The sequence below is a fragment of the Microtus pennsylvanicus genome, chromosome 8, assembly GCF_037038515.1.
Source record: "Microtus pennsylvanicus isolate mMicPen1 chromosome 8, mMicPen1.hap1, whole genome shotgun sequence".
NCBI lineage: Eukaryota > Metazoa > Chordata > Mammalia > Rodentia > Cricetidae > Microtus > Microtus pennsylvanicus.
In genome coordinates, this window is record NC_134586.1 from 54,283,286 (window position 1) to 54,301,315 (window position 18,030).

An 18,030-nucleotide genomic window follows, 5' to 3' on the forward strand; every position below is an offset into this window, starting at 1 on the left:
TGACCCAAGCCCTTTGGAGGAACCCAGAAGATCATGAGTTGCTCTCAAATACTGGACATTGAAGTTTTGGGTTTTTTTGTTTTGTTTTGTTTTTTGTTTTTTTGAGACAGGGTTTCCCTGGGTAGCCTTGACTTGGCTGGCCACAAGAGCTCAGAGATCTGCCTGAGTTCTGGGATTAAAGGCGTGTGCCACCGCTGCCCAGCTGACATTGAGTTCTGGGATTAAAGGCGTGTGCCACCGCTGCCCAGCTGACATTGAGTTCTGGGATTAAAGGCGTGTGCCACCGCTGCCCAGCTGACATTGAGTTCTGGGATTAAAGGTATGTGCCACCGCTGCCCAGCTGACATTGAGTTCTGGGATTAAAGGCGTGTGCCACCGCTGCCCAGCTGACATTGAGTTCTGGGATTAAAGGCGTGTGCCACCGCTGCCCAGCTGACATTGAGTTCTGGGATTAAAGGCGTGTGCCACCACTGCCCAGCTGACATTGAGTTCTGGGATTAAAGGCGTGTGCCACCGCTGCCCAGCTGACGTTGAGTTATTTACACTGCTCGAGTTTTTTGTTTGTTTTGTTTTGTTCAGATTGTGACCATTCCCTGGTTCTTCCCTCTGGAAGAAAGTATTTATTTTTGATTTTTACAAGAGCCCCTGGTTGAGAGACTTTAAATTTTTTATAAAGAGATGCTGGAGTTTTATAAAAAAAAAAAAAACAGAGCTGCCCTGATATAGGGTATGTAAGCATGCAGCAGCTCTCTGCATGTACTTAGTTAACTGCTATGGCAGCTGTCTGGCCAGGTTCACATCCGCAGTATGTGTGATGATTGATTGGTTGATTCTGATGCTGGACATTGAACTCAGGGCCCTTTACATAAGCACTCTACTACCGAGCTACACCCCGCCCTACTCTGAGCTTTGAAAGTGTGCTCATGTTATAGAATATATCAGTACTTCCTTTTTTTATAGCTAATAGTACTGTCTTGTGGTGATCAGCACTCTATCATAAACTCTGTCTTAGGGCTGAGGATGTAGCTCTGTGGTAGTCTGGCTTGCAGGAGACTCCTTCCCAGCACTCTGTCACACTCAAACAGAAGCCATAGTGTGAAGTGGTCCATTCCTGTAGTCTCAGCTTGTGGGAGGGTGATGAAGGAGGGGTTATCTGAAGGCCAGGAATTTGGTGCCAGCCCAGGCAGCAAAGGTCCTATGAAGAGACAAAATCAAACACCACCAACCGGGTGTTGGGGGTACATACCTTTAATCCCAGCATTCAGGAGGCAAAGACAGATAGATGGATCTCTGTGAGTTCGAGACCAGGACAGGTTCCTGAGCTACAGAGAAACCCTGTCTCAAAACTACTACCCCCCAAAAAACCCACCAAACCAAATATGTTAAGTATGTGTGTTGTGCGTATCCTCACACACCCCTTTCTTGAACCCATTTTAAGCATACATTATTTTGCTTTGTTTTTTGTTTTATTGTTGTTTTTAAAGACAGTCTCACTGAGTTGTCTAAGAGGAACTGTGTGTGTTTTTTCTGCATGTATGTCTGCATATCATATGCTTACATACTTCCCACATGTAGTAGGATCCCACTTGTTTGTTTCCCTGCTGCCCAACAGCTCAGACCCAAAATAACCACACAGAACTGTATTAAATCACTGCTTGGCCTATTAGCTCTAACTTCTTATTGGCTAGCTCTTACATCTTAATTTAACCCATTTCCACTATTTTGGGTTTTTTTTTTTTATTTTTTGAGACAGGGTTTCTCTGTAGCTTTGGAGACTGTCCTGGAACTCCCTCTGTAGACCAGGCTGGCCTCGAACTCACAGAGATCCGCCTGCCTCTGCCTCCCGAGTGCTGGGATTAAAGGCGTGCGCCACCACCGCCCGGCCAACTGCAACTAGTTTTTAAAGGCTGTGATTTACTAGGTAAATTTCCAGTGTCTGTCTCCGGCAGGGATACATGGCTTCTCCTGACTTGGCCTTCTTTCTCTCAGCATTCAGTTTAGTTTTCCCCGCCTAGCTCTCCTCTACCCTATCACAGATCCAAAACAGCTTCATTATTCACCAAGGTATTCACAGCATTCAGAGGGGAATCCCACATCACCCACAGAAGTTAGAAAAGGGCATTAGGTCTCCTGGAACTTGTGGGTGCTGGGAACTGAACCCAGGTTCTCTGCAAGAGCAGCAAGTGCTGTTAACCACTGAGCTGTCCTCACCTTAGTAACTTTTTAAATGGCTTTTCTAAGTGGTACAGTCACTGATTTGTCAGCCATGCAACATGAATACATTAATGGCCCCTAGATCTCTCCTCGTCTCTTCACTCCCATGATGGCCCCTGAAGTATGGCTCCTTCAGCCCACGCCGCCCCCTTTCCCTTGCTGCCCCTAAAAAACAATGACAAGCACCCAGTTCCAAGGGCAGTATTCAAATCGCTCAACAGACATCAATCAGACAACAACAATCAATCAGTACACATGCCCTGACCAATCAGAATGTCCAGATTCTGACTGCACAGTAAGGCTCAGAGTAGAAGAGCTGAGCATTGTCAAGCTGGCTTCTGCTTCCTGCTGACTGGTTACCATGCTTCACTGTGCTGTCCTGATGCTCTGCCTGCTCCTCCTTAGCTGTCACCTCAGCCTTCCCTTTGTCAGAATGTGACACCGCAGCCCTGAGGTCCTCTCCTTTCTCATAGTTATCACGATCTATAATTACAGTTACCTGAGACTGGGTGCCCCCGGCACCAGCCCTCAGACAAAGGCTTGAACACAGTTTACATATATGGACTTCCAGGAAGCAGTGGTCTGGAATGAGGGACAGATACAGGGAAGGGAAGGGAAGAATTTGGACCATATCGATAAACAGGTTGGCAATGGGATTCCATCTTTTGGGGGATTTTTGGGAGACAAAGACCACACCTCAGAGTTGTCCAACTTTGACAGGCTGAGGAAGCTGGGAATATGTCTTTCAGTTTCCTCCCATCAGAGACTGATGGCTCCTCTCTGATGATGCCCTTCTGGCCACAACTAGCTGGCCCTGTGAAGCTGCTTCAAGAAAGTCTATAGGTAGTCACACGCACACTCCACCTCAGAGAATACCAGATAGTTCTCCACTGGGCACTGTCTTACTCCTCTGCTCTATGGCTCTAAGAAGCTATAGTGAGCTGGGTTCTGTGTAAGACTCTTTCCAGCTTCCCTTTACACCCTCATGTAGTAGTTTAAATCTTGGGAGTTTAAATTTTAATTACGTGTGTGTGTACATGCATGTGTATGTGTGCATGCATATGTGTATGCATGCATGTGTGTGTGGTACACACACCACTGCATGCTTGTAGAGGTCAGAGGACAGACAATTTTCAGGAGTAGGTTCTCTCCTTCCGGAAATCAAACTCAGGTTGTCATGTTTGGCAGCAGGTACCTTTATCTACTGAGTCATTTCATAAGCCTCCTTAGATCTTGAATGTCCCAAAGGCTACATGTTAAAAGCATGATCCCCCACAGTGGTGCTATAGAGAGATGGTAGAACCGTTAAGAAATTGTATTCAGTAGCAGATCCTTAGGTCATTGAGGGCATGCCCTCCAAGAGGACTCTGGGACCCAAGGGCCCTCCTTCTGTCTCATTACTTCTTGGGATTTGGGGTGCTCTATGCCATGGGGTTGCCTCACCACAAGAACAAAACAGCTGGGGCCAAGGAGTCAGGGCCCAGAACCTTCAAGCTAAGCTAAACAAACTTTTTCCTCTTAAAAATTTATTATCTCAGGCATTTTGTTACCACGAAAGAATGCTAGCTGATAGCCCCCCACCCCTCTAAAAATGACAAATATTTGGCTCAGAGTGGTGATGTCACTTATAAAAGTCACAGCCTAAGGTCAGTGCAATGGCTCAGTGCAGAAACTTGCTATCAAGCCTGATGACCTAAGCTTGTCCCAGGATGCACATGGTGGAAGGAGAGAACTAACTCCCAAAAGTTGCCCTTTGACCTTCATGTGAGCCTTGGCATGAGTGCCTGAGCGCGTGCACACATGCACACACACACCAAAAAATTTTTTTAAAAAAATTATAAAGGCATAGTTTAGCTCTGTAAAACTTCAAGTACACTAAGTGCTTCAAAAATATTTATTTTTGTATTACCTACATCTTTGCTTTGAGCTTCTGCAAGAAGCCAGCTAGCACCTCCAAAAGGAGGCAACCTCTCCCATGCAGTGAAGCCACCATTTCCTCTGATAGGTCCTGTAATTAATTCTTTCTGCAAACCTTGTTTCGATTAATTATTTGCAATCATGACACTGATTTGCTGAGAGACTCAGTTCCTGCTCCGGGCCTCTTGGGTGGCCTGAGAACACGAAGGGCTTCTTACCTGAAGGATGTCAGCAATTAGCGTCCATTTCGATTGCCGGGCACGAGCTGACTGTCCAGGAGAACATCAATTAGCTCACTAGCTAAATCGTGCTCAGAAGCATGGGTTACCAAGGGGACTGTGGTCAGTGCCAGGATTTAAGTGGTGCTTGTCTTCGGGGATCGTCTTTCCTGAATTGCGGCCACATTCTGGGCCTGGTGATTATCGGCAGGCTGATTAGACCTCGTCCCGCACGGAGAGTGACTTCCTAATCACCAGATGCTGAGGAGAAGAGTGTCCAGGCACACGCAGGTACGCCCCGTGTGACGTGCTGGAGGCTGGCAAGGGTCCTGCACTGCTGCTTTGAGCCTACAGTCCCAGAGTGGGGGACAGAGGGTATAGGGCATACCCGTGACTAAGTTAGGAACCCTTAGAAAGAGTTCAAGGGGCTGGGAGGCCCTAGAGGGCATGGAACTCTGGGATCATTTCCTGGAAGGTTGCAGACGTTTCCCATGGATGCTGACCTGGGAAGAACACTGTATGCAGTGTCAGGCGCGGGGCTGAAGACAGCCGTGTGCTGTGTAAACGGAAATAGTCAACCGCTAGTTGCGGATTCTGCTGTCATCCCTTCGGATGATAGAACCTACAGGACGGAGGTGTGGTTCCGTGCAGAGCACTTGTGAGATTCTGGGTCCCATCCTTAGAATTACTAAATAAAGCAACAAAGAAAAACATAAAAGATTATATCATGGCTGGAGAGATGGCTCAGTGCTTAACAATGCTGCTCTTACGGAGGACTCAAATAGGATTCCCAGCTCTCAAGTCAAGCTGCCCACAACTGCCTGTAACTCCAGTTCCAGGGGGGATCTGTTACCCTTTTCTGACCTCCAAGTGCACTGCAGTAATGTACATGACCTGCCCCCACCCCAGTCCCACATACATAATCTAAAGAATGGTTATACCACATAGCGATGACATCGAGGACATGATGCAGCTATGATGTTCTCACGATGATAAATCTTCCAGTGAGGCCTTCCTGGAGAGAGTCTCCACACCAATCGTTCAAGACTGAGTTTACTACGTCAGCGCTTACTGAGCTCTAGGGACTCCACAGAAAACTGAGGCACCCTGGGCTGAGATGTAGGTCCGGGCAGTCTCCTCTACAGGGGAGCGGCTGCAGAACTCTGGGTCTCTTGCTTTACATGAACACAGCAATTCCAGAGTTTGCCCCAGGATCCTTGGGGCTCCTGGAAGCTTTCACTTCCCTTGTTTAGTGGGAGCCCAGGTTCCTTTATATTTAACCAAAGCAACGACAGGAGGCTGATGATGCTCAAAGCACTCCTACCTTGTACGATATCAGATATTCTCATAGTTTGCACAAATAGACTAATGCCACTGTCTTAGTTAGGGTTTCTACTGCTGTAAAGAGACGCCATGACCACAGCAACACTTATAGAGGGAAACATTTAATTGGGGTGGCTCTCTTACAGTTCAAAGACTTAGCCCATTATCATCATGGCGGGACATGGCAGTGTGCAGGAGACATGGCGCTGGTGAAGTAGCTGAGGTTCCTACATCTTGTAGGTCTGTCTCACTAGATGTGGCTTGAGCGTATACGAGACCTCAAAGTTCATCACCTCAAAGTGTATCAAAGGATACACGTCCTCCAATAAGACCACACCTACTTCAACAATGTCACACCCCCTACAAGCGCCACTCCCTTTGGTGGCCATTTTCTTTCCAACCACCACAGCCACTCTTGGTAAATTGTTTTCTTTTGAGAAATGCTAATATCTTCATAAGCATATACAATTTATGTTACAAATAAAGTTTGTTTTTATTTTATCTGTATGAGTGTTTGTGCATAAATGTATGTGCACAACATGTGTGTGTGTACCCTTGGAGGTCAGAAAAGGGTGTTGGATCCCCTGGAAATAGAGTGGTGGGTGAGAACTGACATGTGGGTACTGGGAACTGAACCCAGGTCCCCATAAGCCATTGTTCCAGCCTTGAGGTCATGGTTTATCACTGCTGTGGAGTTGAAAATTCTAAGGGCTGGAGAGATGACTTGGCAGGTAGGGACCCTCGTTGCCAAGCCTGAGTTCAGTCCCCAGGACACACGAAGAGGAGAGAACTGATGTTTGCAAGTTGTTGTCTGTCATTACCACACTCTCTCACTGTGGCACATGCATGACTCTGCTGGAACACACAAAATTTTGAAGTTCTAGTTTGGTTTCTAACATGGGAAAATAGCAATATCTATCACTCACATAATGAAATTTTCCTTCAGATGTTCAATCATTTTAAGGAGCATAACAGTCTTGAGGCTGGAAGGACTGAGAGCTGTGACATCATGTCTTAAGAGCTTGTGTTGGATATCTGCTGGGTTAGTCACTGCTCTAAGTATACTGCAGTCTGCCACCTGCCTTGTAATGACATTTTAGTCCACAATGGACCGAATAGGTGACAGTGGTCAACAGAGTCTCAAACATCCCATGTGTGCTTTGTCCAGACCAAATCACTTTCTCTTGTGCTTGATTTCGGATCAAGGGTTCATCGAAGACCCAACACAAAATTTACATGTTTTATGTCATATAATGTTACAAGTAAGAAACCTTATCAAACAGTTGACATGGAAATGAAATTTAAAAAACAATTAAGTGGGAGAGTCGGTGAGATGGCTCAGCTAGTAAAGGTGTTTGCCACCACACCTGACTCCAAGTTCAGTCCCTGAAATGAGAAGAAGGAACCACTCCCACAAATTGTCCTCTGACCTCCATACATGTGCTGTAGCACACATTTCCCCCAAATAAATAAATAACTAAAATTTGATTAATAATAAATAAATGAATAAACAATAAAATTTTAATGAGTGAGAGACTGGGGATGTGACTCATTGGAAAAATGCTTGCCCAACATACGTGAAGTTCCAAATTCTACTCCCAGCACCACAGTGTTGAAGGGGCTGCGGGCCTGCTTTTCGTCCTGCCTGGCTCCCTGCTGCCTGGCTAGCTTATGCCCCGAAATAACAACACACAAATTGTATTCATTTAAACACTGCCTGGCCCATTTCTATTAATGTGTGTAGCACTGAGGTGCGCTTACCGGGAAGATTCTAGCCTACGTCTATCCATCTGGGGTCGGAGCTTCATCGCATCTGCTCCAGGAGAGGGGAGCATGGCGTCTGAGCTCACTTCCTCTTCCTCCCAGCATTCTGTTCTGTTTACTCCACCCACCTAAAGGCTGGCCTATCAAATGGGCCAAGGCAGTTTCTTTATTAGCCAATGACCTTCCTCCATCACCACAGGATGAAAAGAATAGTTAAGAACTATGTGAGAGGGGCTGGAGAATTGGCTCAGCAGTTAAAGGTACTGGCTATTCTTCCAGAGATGCTGGGTTCAATTCCCAGCACACACATACGTGGCGACTCACAAATGTTTGAAATGCCAGGCCCAGAGGAGTCTTATACCCTCTTCTGACCTCTGTGGCACTCTGTGCATGTGGTCCATAACATACACAAGGCAAAACACCCAAGTGTAATATAAAATGAAGAATTTAAAATAGGATGTTTTTTATTTATTCTCTGACAGTTTCAGACTCATGCATAGTGTATCTTGTTCGGATCCACACTCCCAACAGCCACCTTTAGCTCTCCCCAGGCAACTCCCACCCCCATCTTCAAGTCCTCTCTTTTTTATTTGTAACTCACTGACTGTAATTCGTGCTTCCTGCTAGAATGTCGGCTGATCTTGCTGGCTCAGAGTTTTGTGGGAGAGCATAGCTGCTGTCCATTCATGAGTGCAACAGCTGTCACGTCCAGAAGTCAGCACTTCACAGCTCTCCTCCCCAGCCTCAAGCTCTTAACGTTCTTTCTTCTCCTCTTCTATCATGTTCCCTGAGCCTTGGCAAGGGTAGAGGGAGTTGACGTAAATGTTCCATTTAGTAATGAACACTCAATAGCCACTTATTCTCTTCATTTTAACCAGTTATGAGTCTCTGCAGGAGCCACTGACCATTGCAGAAAAAAAAAAGCGTTTCTTCCCATGGCTGTGGGCAGCACTAATCTATGAGTATAACTGTAACTATTTAGAAGTCAGTTTGCCCACGTGTCCAGTTAGCAAGACTATAGCTGTAGGTTCCTCCCTAGGGCCTATGGCTTCCCAAGTTGTGGGTTTGGATCAGGTTTACAGTACCAGGCATGAACTCTTTCCTGTGCAGCAGGCCTCAAGTCCAGTGCAAATGTAGCTGACTACCCCCATAACCTTCATACCTTTATTCCACTAGGGGGCATTTCTTGCCTGGCATGTCACCATAGTAGTGTTCAAGGTCCAGTTCTGGATAAGACCATTGATGACTTTTCGCTCTTAGTGGCTTGCATAGATCCTTCTAGCATTATGAAAGTTAGGTCGCTCCCAGCTCAATTTCTGTATGTCCTACAACTAAAGTATGTCATGTCTTTAGCAATTGGGTCTTCCTTGATACTATGTTGAACTTACTTTTTCTCTGACTGGTTTGAACTGTTCAGAATTTGCTGTGCATTATACAATGCCTGCATGTATACATATAGAGAGCTACAACAAGGGTGTCTAAGAGTTTGACATTATGCTACACATGGTTATACTTGGCAACTGTGTGAGCCAGTTACCAAAACAAAAACTAAAAAAAAAGTTTCATGAAGTTATTTCTTTATTTAGAGACAGGTGTAGATGGAAGTTTCTGTCCTGGCAGGTCCTGCACCGTTCAGTTCCAAAGAAACACACAGAGGTTTATATTAATTATAAACTCTTTGGCCTATTAGCCCAGGCTTATTATTAACTAGCTCTTACAACTTAAATTAACCCATAGTTCTTGTCTATGTGGCTTGGTACCTTTTCTCAGTAAGGCATTTTCATCTTGCTTTCTCTGCATCTGGTGGTGACTGTGTCTCTTCCTTTCTTCTTCCCAGAATTCTCTTAGTCTGGTTGCCCCATCTACACTTCCTGTCTGGCTACTGGTCAATCAGCATTTTCTTAAATCAAGATGAGTGACAAATCTTTACAGTGTAGACGAGCATTATCTCACAGCAACAGGTCTCAGTGTGTAGCCCTGGCTGGATTGTAACTCCCTATGTAGACCAGGTTGACATCCAACTCCTAGATATCCTCCTGCCTCTGCTTCCCAACCATGGTCCTTATCAGAATGTTTGAAGTTTCCAGTCATGTTGGACTGGCTTTTTCCTCACACCCTAGGGTAGTCAACCTCTGTGCCACCAGCTCCCTATTTGCAGCTGGGACCAGCCAAAAGTGAGTCTGCCTACCCTCAATCCATACCCTGCTCCTGACCCCCATCACTGGGCTGTCTTTAGGGTACCAGTGGGATAGCAACATCCTTTTCTTGGTCCCTCCACTTAGAAACTGGGGACAGTGGCATCTGTGGAAGAGAAACTGAGCTGGGCGCTTAGATGTCAGTTTTGATTGCCAGATGAGTAATGTTACAGGAACGGTCAGCTCAATGTGGTCAATTTGTGTTTAACTTTTACTGGGTAAGGATTCTGAGCTTTCAACAAATTCTCAAAGGAGTATTGAATCAGGTCAAGAGTAATAGCTTGAGGGTCACAGGAACTGCTGGAGGCTCTGGGCTGGCTGAGGACACTACCATCGACAATCACTCATCAATGCTGCTCTGAGGGTCAGCTTACCAATGTCCTGGTGCTACACAGATGATTTCTAGCTTCTTTCCTGCTCAATCCAGGCCTGGGTCCTTTTGACCTCCTGAACTGTCATCCACAGGCCCATGCTGTTAACCTTGAGAGCAGAGCCAGGAGAATTGGGTGATGCAGGGAACACTACAGCTATCAAAGAGAAACAGCAGTTCTGGAACAGGTTCTCCTAGGGGCTCGCACTCTGCCACCCGGCCTTTGGGCTCCCAGGCCAGGCCCAGTTCCTTGCCAAAGACACCAGCAGCACCAACCTGTGTCATCGATGGGTCCCTCATCTTTTGGCCCTTCTCATGGCATGATGTAGACAGTGGTTTTGACAAGGAGGGGAAGCTGGGGTTATACACTGCTCCCAAACCTTGCATGGTTGACATGCCAGCCAGCTGGTTCCCCTTCTGGTCTGTGCTTGGTTGGTCTTTTCTACAGCCTTCCTCACTGGAAGAGACTTGGGGGGGGGGGCAGGGAATAAACATAATATTCTTGGGAAAAGCTTTTTCCTGAAAATCAGATCTGACCCCAACCACCCCTCAGTTGCACTGTCAGCACCTCAGGAAGGCCAAGTTCAAAGTCTTCTGTGATGAAGACCCATCTGTCTCAGTTTCCCCGACCCACAGCTCCCCTCGCCCACAGGACTCTTCCTTTTTCACTTGGAAAACCCCGGATTTACAATTATCATAGGCATCGCCTATTGTGGAATATTAGTTTAAGATGTGTTATATTCGTTTATGCTGTGTTATATCTGTTTAATGATGCAAAGATGTGTTGCATCTTTTATGTTGCATTTGTTTAACTCTGCAAAGCTGTGTTACTTTGCTTGTCTAAAACACCTGATTGGTCTAATAAAGAGCTAAACAGAAAATACCTAGATGGGAGAGAGAAATAGACAGGACTGACAGGCAGAAAGAATAAATAGGAGGAGAAATCTGGGGGGGGGAGATATGCTAGGGGTCAGCCATCCAGCCAGCCATGGAGTAAGAAGGAAAGAAAGAATAAAGAAAGGTAAAAAGCCCAGAGGAAAAATGTAGTTAAAGAGAATGGGATCATTTAAGTTAGGAAAGGTGTCTAGAAACAGGCCAAACTGAGGACAGGCATTCAAAAATAAGTCTCTGTGTATTTATTTGGGAGCTGGGTGGTAGGCCCCAAAAGAGTTTAAAAAAAACCACAATCTCCTTCTCCAGGAAACCCTCTCTGACCTGACCTTCTGCAATGGTACCAGGCCTCCTCAATATTCCCTCTAGCTAGAGTTGGGGAGATCTGGGGTCAGAAGAACCTTTAAAGGTTGATCGAGAGCTGCGCATCTCCAAGAGTGATCCAGCATCCCATGGACACTAACAAGACATCTGTTCTCAGGCCCCATGTGGCAGAGGAAAGTAGTTGAAAAGAGGGTCCTAGAGGTTGAGAAGCACTGAACTAGTCCAAGCCTGTGAAACCCAGCTAGAGCTCCGAGTTTGCAAGGCCCCATTAAATCATCTGCCAGTGTAGCTCAGCTCTTTGCTGCACTAGGGTCTGGCCACCCCGCCTCCAAGGGCCTTCTACAAATAGGGTTGAGGCAGGAAAGAATTGCCTTCACCCCAGGTTCTTCTCCCACATCCTGCGGGCTCACGACCAATTTCAAACTGGTGTTTTCTTTTATTGGCAAAGACAAGGCTTGGGCACCTGTCTCATTTATTTCTCATCAACCTCTCTCGGTTCCAATCCTGTCAGGCAGGAACCTGCTGGGCTGGAGAATCAAACTACTGCTTATCGACACGTTGTAAATTCTGTGGGGCTCTTGCTAAGCACACCAAACACGATCTGGAAAAATACAACTTCTCCCTTCTCTTGCTCCCTTTCGGTTGTCACTCAAAAGGTTGTATGCACCGCCGCAGACCAGATGTTCTCTGTTCCATCTTCACCTCTGGTAGGAAGAATACACTTTCCCTCCACCGCTGGACTCCACTAAGCTGTCAGAATTAGAAGTTCTTCTTGGTATCTAGTCTGTTTCTTGCTGCCACTGGCTCCAGACCAGCCTGTGACACTTTTGTCTCCGCTTTATAACTCTGGAGACTAGCACAGGCTAAGCACACAGTAGGCACTCAGTACATATGGGTTTAGAAACTGGGTATGAGGGTGCCCGCTTGTAATCGTAGCACTTAGGAAGGTGAAGAAACATGAGTTTGAGGTCAGCCTGGGCTTCACAGTGAGACCCTTCTCAAAAACAAAACCCCAAGTCTACACACGAACACATACTAGTTTAGTATGTAGATGAATGGATATTAATTAAAATCAAAATTGATCATTGAAAGTGAGCATTCATTTGAAGACCTGGTGTGAAGTTTTCCTGAGGGGTTGCTGTTTGCAAAGCAACAGCAGCTGTTTAAAAAAAAAAAAGAAAGAAAGAAAGAAAAGGAAAAAAAGAAATACACCACATTTTCTCCATTCTCCTGCTCCCCACTCCCTAGCAAAAATTCCCCCCCGGGGGGGGTGGTGAGCGAAGAGGGGGAGGGTATAAACAAGGTCACTCTATGCAGTCCTGGCTCTCCTGGAACTCACTACATGGACCAGGATGGCCTTTGAACTCAACAAGAGAGCCACCTGCCTCTGCCTCCCAAGTGCTGGAATTAGAAGCACCGTTATGTTATGCCTGGCTTGAATTTTTAAAACTTTTGACTTTTGCAGACCCAGGAGACATGTGACCTGATTGTGAACTTTTAGCAACTTTGGTGGTCACAAGGTTCTCTCCCCCTGACCTCCCACCCCACCGCATCTGTGGGTTTGATCATTCTTCCATGGTTAGCCATATATTTCATCCTATTTGCATATCTCTTCCAGCCAATTGGGGCCCAAGTGGGCCCTGGGGTGGGTGTGGGGTATACATTTAAGTTTCAGAGTGCAAGACAGCCCTGGACCTCGATGGAGGAAGAAAAGAAGATAGGTTCTTTTTCAATTTCATCAGAGACCGAAGCAACCACACTTGGTTTGTTTCTCCAGCCCTCTCCAGCTTCCAGACATGGAGACCTGCTGCTTCAGGAGCCCACTGCTTTGGCCTGCAGGAATTGTCACACTTCTCAGGGCTGCACCCATTCAGCTAGTGTCTAAGACCTAATGATGTCCTGCTGAGGGCTGGCCGTCTTCTGCTACCTCCTGAGAGAGTGAGTATGGCAGGAAGCAGCTCTGGGATGTGCAAGAGGGGTGGGATCAGAGAGGGAGTCTTGGTGGATCTTTCATAAAAGGCTGAAGCAACTGCAGCAGAGGGGTGGGGATGGAGGGAGCTAGAGCAGGGAGCAGGCAAGAGCCAGGGACAAAGGACACGAGGAAAAAAGACCTATTCCCACCACTGGGCCAGGGATGCTGTTAGAGGAGGGGGTGGCCAGATCAGAGAGGAGCCTGTAATTGCTTCTCTCTTCCTTCCCAACCCCTTAAGTGCCAAGGAAGCAACTTATCAAGGAACCCCTCCCCTTCTCTCCCTCCCTAATGCTATTTAATATCCTAAGTTTAGTCAGTAATAAATTAATGTTGACTCATTCTAAAAAAAAATCCTAACATATATAGCTTCCTGAAGCCACAGTTAATACTCCCACCTAGTCTGCCTCTCAACTTGACAATTTGGTCAGGGTTAACTAGGATCCATCTAAAAGCTTCATGAGAAGTGGCTGAGTTCAGCTCCTTTAGAGGTGGAGGGAGCTGTGAAGTCACACAGGGATGGTACCCTGTGATCATTGCCTGATGGTCAACCCTGCTCATCCCTGACATGAGGAAGATGCTGGATGGACACCAGAAAGCTTGCATGGAGTAGAGCAGAAGAGGAAGGGACTTATCCTCTGGCCCCTCCCCTTGGTCCTGTTTGCTTCAGGGAAATAAGCTCTCTTGCCCTCTGGCAATGCTGGTGCGTGCTGTGGCTCTCAGGTCTTCTTGTGGTTTCAAGTAAGGAAGAAGGTTTGACAGTGAGGAATGATGAGACCACAGATCAAGCAGCAAACCAGCTAGAATGGAGGACCTTAGCAGGCTCTGGGTTAAGGACTGTCTCAAAATATTGGTGGCCCGCAGCTACAGTGCTGAAGGAAGGCTTGCTTGCAAGCAGTCTCCTACTCTTCCCTGGGAGAGCAGCCTGCCCAGACCCAGGATCTCCATATGGCAAAGCATCAGGAACACTGGTGGAAAAGGCAGTTAGCTTACAAGGAATCACATGGCCTGTGCTGGCCACAGCAGTACAGTCTAGAGGCTAGTGGGGCAGACTGTCCAGGCCGCCTCCAGCAGGGATATGGTTGTCTGTCTGCTGTAGCCACTCTGCTTACAACTCTCCAGAACTTCAGGACTGTTCTAGAATAGGCTAGGCAACAGAGTCAGGCGAGATCCGCCAGACCTCTGATCACACTTGGGTAACAGACTCAGGCGAGATCCTCTAGACTTCTGATCACACTTGGGCACACTCACAGAAGTGTGTGGCCTGCACACCTGTCTCTGTATTATCTCTCACACATGCTTTCTTTTTCAGACATTGTTTCAACACTTTTTATTTAATTAATTGCTTAATGTGGGGGGGGGTAATGATGTGGAGGTCAGAGGGCAACCTTAGGGAACCCAGTCCTGGTCTTTCCATCTTATTTGAGACAGGGAGGGGCTCTTTGCCACTGCATAAGCCAGGCTAACCCAAGAACTTGTGGGATTCTCTTGTCTCTATTTATTTATTTAGTAGATGTTTATGGGTATTTTGCCTGTATGTCTGTCTGTCTGTATACCGTGTGCATACTTGGTACTCAAGGATGCCAGAAGAGGGTGTTGGATTCCCTGGAACGGGAGTTAGAGATTGCTGAGAGCAACCAGGTGAGTGCTAGGAATTGAACCTGGGACCCCAGGAATAACATCCAGTGCTTTTTAACCACCGAGCCATGTCTTCAGCCCCATTCCCAAGACTCATAAATCCCCCTCTATATCTTGCCACATCCTTTGGGTCCACATCACATCTCTGTCCTTTTTATTCAGTGACAGAGGCCATCTGGATACAGCACAATCCATCCTCACATGTGGGAATTGAACCCAGGCCCTCTGGAATAGCAGCCAGTGTTCTTAATTCCTAAGCCATCTCTCCAGCCCCCACCTTAATCTTTTTTTAATTGATCTTTCTTATATACATTCTCTCTAATTCAAAAGAAGTCTCGAAGCAGTTTTTATTCAAAGATATCCAAAGAAAGCATTCAAGGATTGTGACTAGATTGTGTATATCTTAGTCTGTCTCCATTGATTCAAAGCCTCACATCAGCCTAAGAGCTGTGTGACCTCGGCAAGTCTCTTTCCCTTTCTGCACATCGGTTTCTTCACAGTAAATAGGGTTGTGGTATATGGCAGCCATATATACCTCTCTCCACTGTAATTCCAAGGCTAGGTTTCCACTAGCTGCAACAAGCCAGTGACTGAGTCCTTGGACTCATAACGTAGGTCCCTTCTCCTGAGATTCAGGACCGTCTGTGGGCTTTACAGGCACTTTCTTAGAAGTCCCACCTCTCTATTTAAAATATTCACTGTCTATATGAGTTTACTTTTGCTGCTATAACAAATTACCATGCACTTACTGGCTTTAAAACAAATAAGTCTATTTGCTTATAGTTTTGGCCACCAGAAGTTGCCTTGTATGGGTGCTGGGAATCTAGTGCCCTGGAGGAGAGCAGCCTGTGCCCTTTTAATTGCTGAGCCATTTCTTCAGCCCTGGTTGGTTGTTTCTGAGACAGAGTCTCACAAGGTAGCCCAGGCTAGCTTCAAAGCCCTGATCTTCCTGAGTTAAGGGCGAGGAAGGTCAGCCAACTTAAATAAACTGCGCTCCACGATGCACATTAACACTCAACAAGAGGACACTAGTCAAGGTGTCCTCTTAAGTGACCAGAAAACACGTGGGAAGCCACTAGGTCTAGCACATGGGTGCAGGACTCAGGCAAAAGCGAGCGGCCCCCAATTCTGGTCATCAGAAGTGTCACCCGCTCTCAAATAGAAACAAGGGCAGGAGGCAGTGGCCAGACAGTATGGAGGCGTGGAGGAGGCTTTAATTAAAGTGCTTAATGCACTCGGCGATGTTTCTATTTTTCTTCAAGGCTGAAGTCTCACCCGTCCCCATCCAGAGTTCCACTAATGACAAGCAAGAGTCATTCATAACTTGTCAAGTTCAGCAAATAATTCCTGGGGTCAGGCCCTGTGCAAGCACAAAGCAACAAGATGCAGGCTGAGAGGTGTGGAGAGATAATAACTCCCTGTCCATCAGGCACTCTGGCCCTGCCTACAGTAGTTCAATCCTCACCTGGGTCCTCAGAGTCCCATATTAAAGGTGAGGAAAATATACCAGGTTCAATAACTCAATAACTCCCTCAAACATTCATAGCTGTAAGGGCACTGGAGTGGCAAGGCTCTCTCCCTCTCTCTTTTTCTTTCCCCTCTCTCTCCTTTCTCCCCCCACCCCCGGGCTCTTTTCTTGTAGAAGTTTCTAGTTTCCTGGCCACAGGTTTGTTTGGAAATCACAAGACATGAAGTACCACCTCTGGCAAGGTCAGGGAGAATGGACACTGGAAATGGGTCTATCCAGGTGAGGAGTGGACAGGAGAACAGGAAAGGATGCCGGGGCAGGGAAGGACTTGGGCAAAGACAGAGAGGTGAAAAACAGTACATAAATGAGGAACTTTCTGTTGCCTAGGGTGCGGCTCAACGGTGGAGTGGCATTGTAAGGCCTCGAGTCTCATCTCCAGCACTGCAACAAACCAAACCAAACACCAAGCAAAGGAAACAAGAGTGAGCCTGGCAGAAATGCATCTAGAATAGGCTCAGAGTGGTGTCCAATGGGAGGCTCCCAATTCAAGTGTCCTACTTATTAGAAACAACCCAGGGCTTTCAAAATAAAGGAAGGAGGTCTGGCTAACCCCTGTTTCTGTTCCCCCACAAGAGGGATATGGGTCCTACCCCATTCCTCATATCAGCTGGGGACCCATCTAGGGAGGGAAAGAGACTGGTAGAGGGTGTCTGCACAGGATGACCAAGGCTCATGGGGAAGGAGGGGGTTCACAAGCCTCTCTCCTAACTGAGGAGCTGTGAAGAGTTGATGGCTCCTAGGTAGGAGTCAGTTTTCTTGAAGGGTGTGGTCACTGATAGGTCAAATGCACTCTAGTGCATGGCCCCCACCTGGGAGTTTATAAGGCAGCACAAGTTGAACTGAATGGATTATTTTTAAAAAGCAACAAACAAAAAGAGGACATAAAGTTGCAGGGAGGAGATGATGGTGGATCTGGGAAGATTTAGGGGAGTAATTAGGATGAACGTGACCAAAACATTGTATGAAGCAGGGCATGGTGGCGCACATCTTTAATCCCAGCAGAGACAGGAGGCAGAGACAGGAGGCAGAGACAGGCTGATCTTCATGAATTTGAGGTCAGCCAGGTCTACATAGAGAGCTTCATGCTAGTCAGGGCTACACATTGAGACCCTGTCTTAAGCAGAAAAGAAAAGAAAAAAAAAGAAAAGAGAAGAGAAAAGGAAAGGAAAGGAAAGACAAAAAAGTATAAAATTCTCAAAGAATTCATTAATATTTTTGAAAAAAAGTTAAAAGCAAAAAAGAGGTAATTTAAGTTATTAGAGAAAGTCTGGATTCTAATATACATAGAAAAACAACCATGCAAAGAGATGGAGGAGGCTGCTACCCACAAGTCAAGGGGAGAGGCTCAGAGGGAACCCCATTGCCATGTCTTCCGGAAAGCAGCGGCTTTAAGGCCCTGAGCTTCTGCAGCTGGTGCTGACTGACATACCATCCTCTGTGGTGCTCAGAAGGAGGTCAGTCTGTGTTTCTCACTATTTGAACCTAGGGTCCTGTGAGTCAGGAAGAAAGAGCAGCAGGCAGGCTGCTGCAGCTGTCCCATGAAAGATGGGATTAGACATCCTCTGAATCTATCTAGTGGCAGGACCTGCTGATGAACTGGAAGCAGACATGACCATTGCAATCAAGACGGCCAAAGGTTTCCACCCAGAAGATCTGGATGGGTAGATGTGCCCACAAAC